Raw genomic sequence first — 8704 nt, forward strand, 5'->3', positions numbered from 1 at the left:
TTATTTGGGCCACGTAATGCCAATTATACGTGCTCAAGGCAAATAATGCCAGAATTTTCGGTAGACAGGCTTACGTTCAATATTTATATTGATCAAAAGGGTATTAATCCATAAAAGATGCGACCATTATCGCATTGATCAAAATTGTGGCCTGTATAACCTCACAAAATCATACCAAATGACACCGTCTTTGATGGATGGAGAGAGAGAGAGAGAGAGAGAGAGAGAGCCTACGTATTGTCTACTACACAAGAGAATAATATGAGATGTTCGATCATGTAAAAGGAAGTTTCAGGACTGATTAACCTCACCCTCAAATTATACTTGTGCTAATGGTGGTGAATTGAACAGGAGAAATAATTTAGACCTTCATTCTCATAAAAGGGTTAAGCTAAGCATAAGGCACACCCTCTCATTAGATTAGTCCTGGTGTGCATACGTTGCAAAACTATTACTAATGTGTTTAAAACATGAAAAGTCTCAGACCTCAACCTGATTTTACTTTTAACATGTCTCAGCAAAAGAAATTAGATTGAAGGTTATCATGCCTGACAACTTTTGTCCATTGGGAAGAAGAGGCTACATTGGGCGTGGATTTTAAACATTTGGGTCCCTTGATGGTAAAAAAATTGCCCAAAAATGCATCGTCTCATGGACAAGTTAATGTTGGGGTAACCAAGGTGATGTTGCATTTCTTATAAGTATGTAGCTCCAGAAAGTTTGCTCAAGAATTTAACCTCTTTAAATGTAAGGTCATGTGAGGCCAGGTAGAAATCATTGCCTTCAACTTTGGAATGAGAAATCAGGCAAGCACTTCCCAAGCATAGACTGTCTATGTCCTATTGTGTTGCTAGTTTGATGGACACACAGAAGCGTTGTTATTACTAAACCTGCAACTTAACTTAGGACAAATTGGGGCACACCTATTTGTATGTTATTATTAATTAAATTTCAAGAGGTTGCAATTTTACATTCGTTGGCCAAGCTTTTTGCCCTATCTCCAAGCTAGCTCCACCCCTTCTATCTATCTCTAGTTACTCTTCTTGCTGGAGTCATTTCATATCCAAAGTTTTACAAAATAGAAACATCCTTTTTGTCTTTTCTCAAGAAATCATGACAATTAGGAATGTTTCCTTGGAAAAAAAGAAATCCAAAAGTCCCACTTAGTGTAAAGTGATATCCATCCTGCAAAGTAAAACTACTATCAATGATCACTTATTTTCACATCTTTTGAGTGTGTGAGAGAGAGAGAGAGAGAGAGAGAGAGAGAGAGAGAGAGAGAAAGAAAGAAATGTAAAGTTTTAATTTCATTGGAGACCCCAAAGACCTACTCAAGACCTAGTACTCAAGGCCGATTTTTTTATACCTAGTGGTTAGGTCATTCCATTCCTCATTACACACACACACACACACACACACACACACACACACACACACACACACAATTTTTTTTATAGTTATACTCATATCAATGGTGGGAAACTTTAGGACGAGGAAAAGCTCAAAAGAAGATATTCTACAAAATAGAATGTTGCACTCATACCATTAAGACTAGGGTTGATTTAGTGAACAACTAAAAGCAATAAAAAACGACTCTAGAGGTTCAATTGGCGATTCATGATATATGTATGATTGGTTTTTTACGTGAATGTTTGCTAATGATGACACACGAATGGCCCTTAATCTTCACTGTAAGATATGAATTCTGACCATGTCTACTGAGAGATGTTATGAACGTTAGAGGAATAAAACATCACTTATAAACTTCAAATAGACCACAAAGCCCAATAACAAACTCGAACAAAAAAGTTGATAGCATTGATAGAAGGGTAAGATAACACATTAACAACCAAAACCACTTTCCAAAGTGAAGAGAAGAAAATTTGATATGAAGACAATTGGAAAAAAGAAATGCCTGCGAAGAACTACATAAATAAAACAAACGTGCATGAGTCTCCATGTGGACAACATGGTCATGAGGCATATGAACATGAGTCTCCTCCACATGTGGACAACATGGACATGAGGCATATGAAATTTTGCATTTGGTTGCACAAAGCCCACGGAAAGTAGTCCAACAAGGCATCTCCATAGAAACAAACCTTCAAAGAAAAATGACATTTTCATAAACGTGTTAAACATTTGAGCCACCAACCATATTGTTTTTGCATATGTGTTGCAAAACAGTTAAGAATGTGATCATTTAAAGGAGGAATTGGAAAATCAGTAAAAGCCACAAATGAACCATCAAAAAGTGCAAAAAAGTGGTACCACCAATACATGCTTTCACCTAATTGCACAATCCACAAATGAACTTGTAAAAGCCAAGAAAAAGTTTCTGCTAATGCAACTTACTTACATTTTAAGCATCCATTCCACTTGCGGAGAAGAAATAACACACCACACCAAAGGATATCCCAAATGATGAATAATGCTAGTAGTTGCTAGGTTGCATAATTTGCTAGGTCAGAGAGAAGCATGCCAATCCTTAATTTCAAGGTAAGCAACTTGCAATACAAAAATTGATGTAAAGCATTCATATTCATTTATCATCAAAGAGATCATTATGAGAAATAAACATAGTCATGAAAAGCTTATTGTATAAAACGGGTGCCATACGGTAAAAGCAACCCATGCAATTGATCCATGTACTAAGAAAATGATTGATGTAAATTAACAATAGATGGGAGGCTTTTTCAAATAATAGTAAAAGAGAATATATGACGCGCATCGAACATCCAAGATGCCAAGCATAATTAAGATTATTGTCAATATTGCCCTCATTGACACTGTGATCATGCAACCAATAAACCACATGTTACATATGAGGCCAAACCCATCTTCAACATTTTTTCCATGAAAAAATAAAAATAAAATTCGAGAGCATAATTAAAGGATTTTTGAGACATTAACAATGTTATTTACGAATGTCAATAAGATACAAAGCAATACTAAAATGGATGCAAGCCATCATATAAAACTCTTTTAATATGAAGGGAAAATTACCAAACTACCCCTGTAATTTGAGGAAATTCCCAAAAAGCCATGTCAAAAATTTACGATATACCCCTCATATTTGACCAAAAGTTCCCAAAATGTCCTTCAATTTCTCTAAAATTCCCAAAATTCCCCTCATTAACCTCTCAAACATCATTAATGACAATCTTTTTGCACCTCTTCACAGGAAGATTGATTTTCCCTCAATCAAAGATGATAGAAATATGATTTTAAATGGTATTGTCGGCACATAAGATGAAATCGTTCATCATTTTTAGCCACATATGCCTCTATTTGTGAGCTCATTGGTGAATACTTTTTTCTAGAACACTGTAAGATATAACTCCATTGTCATAAAGATTACACTATTCAAAAACTGAGGCAAATCCATTCCAAAATAATATTTGAAAATCATGTGATGTCTGTTTTGGTAAGAGTTTTGTGTAGTGTGTTTGAAATAGAACAATCGCTCTAGACCAAAGAGTGTTTTGGTAAGAGTTTTAATAGCCCCTCTTTCCAAAAAAAGAAAAAAGAAAGACTAAAAAAACATTTCCTTAGCACTATTCATCGTGTACACTGAAAGGCTCTTTCAACAAATCCTACTGTACAAAAACCTTAATAGTAAGGCCATCTCAACCAAGGGCTTTCCAACAAGCCAAGGTCAAAAAGTTCTTATCCAACTCTTTGAAAGTAAAATGCAGTTCTAAAAAAGATGCATCAACAGATACATGTACAAGAATCTGAGCTCTAGCGTCCAATGCATGAGGGTTATGTAGTGGGTGAAAGACCAAAATTTCTTTGAAATAAGCATAAAAATGGCATGAAAAATCACTTTCGAAGTCATTCCCCGTAATACAAACATGCTTGATAGGTTCAAAATGTTGAGAGTGATGAACTATGTCGATGAAAAACCTGCATTGATGAGAGCATGTTGTTTAGCCCTTATTTTTTATTTTGTAATTCATGCCAATCATAAACCATCGACGTAGACTTTCAAAGAGAATTTTGCTACAATGTAGTATGTGGTTGTTTATTAGCTAGTTGAGAGGGCTCTTACTACCAGATGGATTTTGCAATTTTCACACGTTCTTCATTACAACCCATATATTATTTTCCATGAGTGCTTGCATTTTGATTACAATTTTATACTAAGCTAGAGTGCTTGCATTTTGATTACAATTTTATACTAAGCTACTCCAATGTTTATGTACATATAAGCCAACAAAGGAGAGAGAATGTTGTGAACAAGGGCCACAAAATCATGATGACTCAAGTAGTTTTCATTTACATGAAGCAATTATCGGCGAAAAATATATGTAAGATAGAGGTTAACCAAATACAAACCAACCATAAAGGATGCTCAAAAAATTTCCCTAGAATAATCTACCCACATTTTACATGTTAAGTCAATATATTGCTCGAAACATACAATCTATCCAACATGGACCGAGAAGAAGATTTCACATTATGACACAATTCCTAATCAAGAACCATTGGCTTCATAAATCCAATGTCAAAGAGTCGTTTAAAAAATTATTCTTCAAAACTCTTTCACTAGCAAGCTTATGAGAATGAGAGGAAGTATTGACATCCAAGCATCCTTGAAATCACTACCCAAAAAGGCATTGTGCTATTGGGGATAACATGCCACAACTAAGCATGATCACTAGAGGATATTTAAGCATAAAGACCTACAACTTCAAATATTGCACCATTAACAATACATTGGACAACCATCCATCTTTCTGCCAGATCATTTGTATGCGATGTGTTTGGTTAAAGTTCATTCCTAATCGACATGGCAATCCCAAAGAAAATACAGTGCCAACATACATGACATACTATCTAGAAAAAAAAAAAACCAACAAAATCTTGTTGACTATATTTCTGAAGAATCACCGCCTTATGTCAATAGTGGTAAAGAAGGCACCATTTGTATGAGTCGCACAAACCACACAGATTATACATCAAGCATTCAAGAAGTCATCTTTAGCCTCTCCATGGGGCCCTCATTGAGCCTCAAGTGTCTTTCACAATTTTCCATAATTGTGCTAATGCAGACTTGTTAAGAACATTTATTTTGCTTTGAGAATGTGCAACACCATCATTAACCATCTTGTCTACTCAATAGTCTAGTACATTCGAAGTGTGCAAGAGAGACATTTCAGTGATACCCGTTTTCTTAGCGGTGTACTGTCAAAACTAGAACAAATGTATCCCAATTATGCAACATATATGTTGTGATGAAAAAAAGTTTATTGCCCTTTTAAAAAGATTGCACAAGGGTTCTCTTATTGTATAAGTTGAATGTAAAAATACCTTTTTTCTATTTTAGAGTTCATTATACCTCTTTCTTGGTATATATTTGTAGATGTGAAGTTTTCCACTAAAAGTTACTAAGACCATAATAGTAATGGTGGAGATGACTTATAATGTCTTGAATTTTGAATGAAGCTATAAACTCCTTTCATACAAACTAGAACTTGTACAAATCTATTGACTCCCTTCATACAAAGTGGGACTTATATAGCTAACTCTTCCTCTCCATCTTGGAGGTGATCTCCAATGCATATGAGTATTTACCAATAGGCACAATTGTATCTAGCACCTCTTTGCATAAAAGGTGTGTTTATAAGTTGTAGTTATGTTTAGCAGAAAACTTGTAATCCTTTGAACCTCAAGGCTTAGTCTGAGCTCGAGGTTGGTGTATATTTCTGATGTTCTTAATACTATCCACTCACAATTGTTCTTAATACAAAAGGTGTGTTTATAAGTTGTAGCTATGTTTGTTATGGTACATAGTTGTAGTAATCATAAGAGAAGAAAAAGATGAAGCTTTAGAGCCAAAGGGTGGACACACTACCAAGGTCGACAACTAATTGAGGTCTCTAGTGGATATTACGACTGAACCCTCTCATGGGCATTGTAACCCTGTCCAAAGTGCCAAGCGCCCAAACATATTTCTAGTATCATTAGCATTATATCCTTTACCTACTCCCATTGAAAGAATTGAAAGTGAAATTTTTATAGTAAATAGCTAAGCATATGAGAAAAGTGAGCCTACAAGGTATTCTGGAATTCTCATAGCTTGGAATTATCCAAATTCTTGTAATGCCATGTGGATATTCAAGGGTACCACTAGCTTTAAGGAAGTTATAGCAAAAGTGCTAAAATAAAATGAAATCCTATCCTAGGGAACCAAGGGTACCACTAGCTTTAGGGAAGTTGTAGCAATAGTGACAAAATAAAATGCGATCCTATCCTAGGGAACGGATTGTAAGGCAACACTCTTTAATTAAGGATACATATGATCTATGAGATAGTAGCGGGGATCCTTGTTACTCTCTTGCAAGGGGTCCTTCACTGAGGATCTATGGTCAAAATTAGCCATTGGCAATTAATGGCCATCTTGGTTGTCGGATGTCTCTAGTGAACTAGTCAAATATGAGATTTTAGTTCACCCTTGATTCATCTTTTATTCGGGAGCCAAGAATGTTCCCACTCCCTAGTATGTATTAACCCATAGATTCTCCCCTTCAACCACCACATATCTACATAAGACATGGCACATGGATTGCGCTCGTTGTGCTGTGGGTTTGCATGGCTCAACCTTGCATACACACACGATGTTGCCAAGGCCTTGACCCCATTGTGTCATGGAAACAAAGAGGCTAGAGCCTAGCAATGGGGAGCCCATGGTGTGACTTTTATGCTAAATTCACAAGGAAACCACCCAGTATTCATATTGCAATGGAATGACCCCCTAATCTTATTCAATGCTAAATCAACAAGGAAACCACCCAATATCCATACTACATTGGAATGACCCCCTAATCTTATTCAATGCTCAAAGTGTTTGGATCTTGGTAGCTTATCTTTTCTCAAACTCAATAGTTAATACTCTTGAACACACACGTCAATTAGCATATAGAGAGGTAGTATCTTTAATTTATACCATCAAACGTTAATTTTTTTTTTTCATCATGGACTTGAAACCTACTCTTTGTTGTTCATAACTAATATTTAAATGAAACATAGTTAATTGTAAAACCCAAAAATATCAACCATAAGCCATGGCATTGAAAGGGGATGCTGGAACTTGTGCTAAACAAGGCTTTCTGTATGCATTCTTATGTAAATCTACATCTACATGCACAACATGTATATGTTCTCTCTCTCTCTCTCTCTCTCTCTCTCTATGTTTTTGTGGACTTATCGTTGTCAAAGTTTGCATTACTATATCAAGAATATTGAATTGATAGAGCATCAAGGAAAAGTGATAGGTGCACCTGAAATACCAATCAATTATGGACATTGAATAGTTGATATGTGAACACTCCAATACCACATTGTTATGGGCCATGACATGGTCGACAAGTGCACTAAGAGCACTTCCTAAGTCTTAAAACCTTTCTAAGCTTTCACCTTCTTGTGTGTTCAATGTTCTCTTTTGTAGTTCTTTTGTCCCTTGGAGGGGCGACTACATGGCCTTACTTGGTGGTAGTATGTGGGTTGTGGTGGCACCTTGCCTTCCTCAATGGTTCTTGTGTTTGCTTGACTCCGCCCATAAGCGGATTTATTGGTTTTGATGTATCTTGATTTTGTTGTATTGGGTAATAGGCCCTTGTAAAGCCCTGTGTTACGCTTAGTCTTATGAATTGGCATGGATTGGTATGTTCTGGTTGACATATGGACAATTTGGTTGCTATGTATGGTTGGATGCGCTCGTGGCACGGTCAATGCATGAGTGTGATATAATTTTTTTATTAACTAATATATTTTCTACCCATCTGTGGTGGGTTTTTCCAAATAAAAAAATATTTCACCTTCTTGCAATTTTTTTGAAGATCCTACTTCATTTTAGCTTTATAGGGACATACTAGCTTTATATTTCTAGCAATTTTCTTTTCTTTAAATAAATCCATAACATCTTTCAAGTTATTATAAGAAATAAGTAGCCATGGAAAGGTTTGGAGATGCACGACAAGCTGATTGCCCATTCGTGGTCCAACCTTAAATTGGGAGGACTAACGGGGGAGCTAGTACAAAAGTGTAATAGAGCAGCAGAGGTATTGGAGTGGGGAGAGTTAACCAGATACTTCCAGAACTCCATCTTTCATTGGTCCCTTGGCTCTCTAAAGCCGGTAAGATACCATTGAACCCTCTTTGGAGGGACATTGCGGGGAAGAATAATAACAAAGGTCTAAGTCATCAGGCACAGTTCTAGAATTACAATAACAAGAAATGGAAAGAAAATGATCAAATGGCTTCTCAGTTCAACCTTGGTGGGATTGAAAGTCTTCTGACAATCAAAGTTCTTGAAGGGTTGGACAACCATTGTGTAACGGCGTGTAAATCCGAGTTCGAGTGGAAAGCTTCGCAGTGGTCGAAATGCAGGCATTTTGGGAAACCAAAAGCCAAGGAGGTTTATTTGTCTCTAACGAATTCAAATGATTGGTTCTCTCTCTTCAAAAAAGAATGGGGTAAATAGTGGCCGAAGAAAGATGGGGGGCAACATTTGGACCCCACAATGGCCCATGGTAATAAAGTGCTTTATATGGAAGGTTTTAATGGGGGCTCTAATGGAAGGGGTGAGAATAAATCAAAGAGGATCAATCTAGATAGATGTAGTGGCTACAAAATGGCTTGTGAGGATCTTTCCCACCTCTTTAGAGATTTCCTAGCTATCAGTGGCATGGCAGGGTTC

Source organism: Adiantum capillus-veneris, chromosome 20, assembly GCF_014529385.1.
Source record: "Adiantum capillus-veneris isolate H3 chromosome 20, ASM1452938v2, whole genome shotgun sequence".
NCBI classification, from domain to species: Eukaryota; Viridiplantae; Streptophyta; class Polypodiopsida; order Polypodiales; family Pteridaceae; genus Adiantum; species Adiantum capillus-veneris.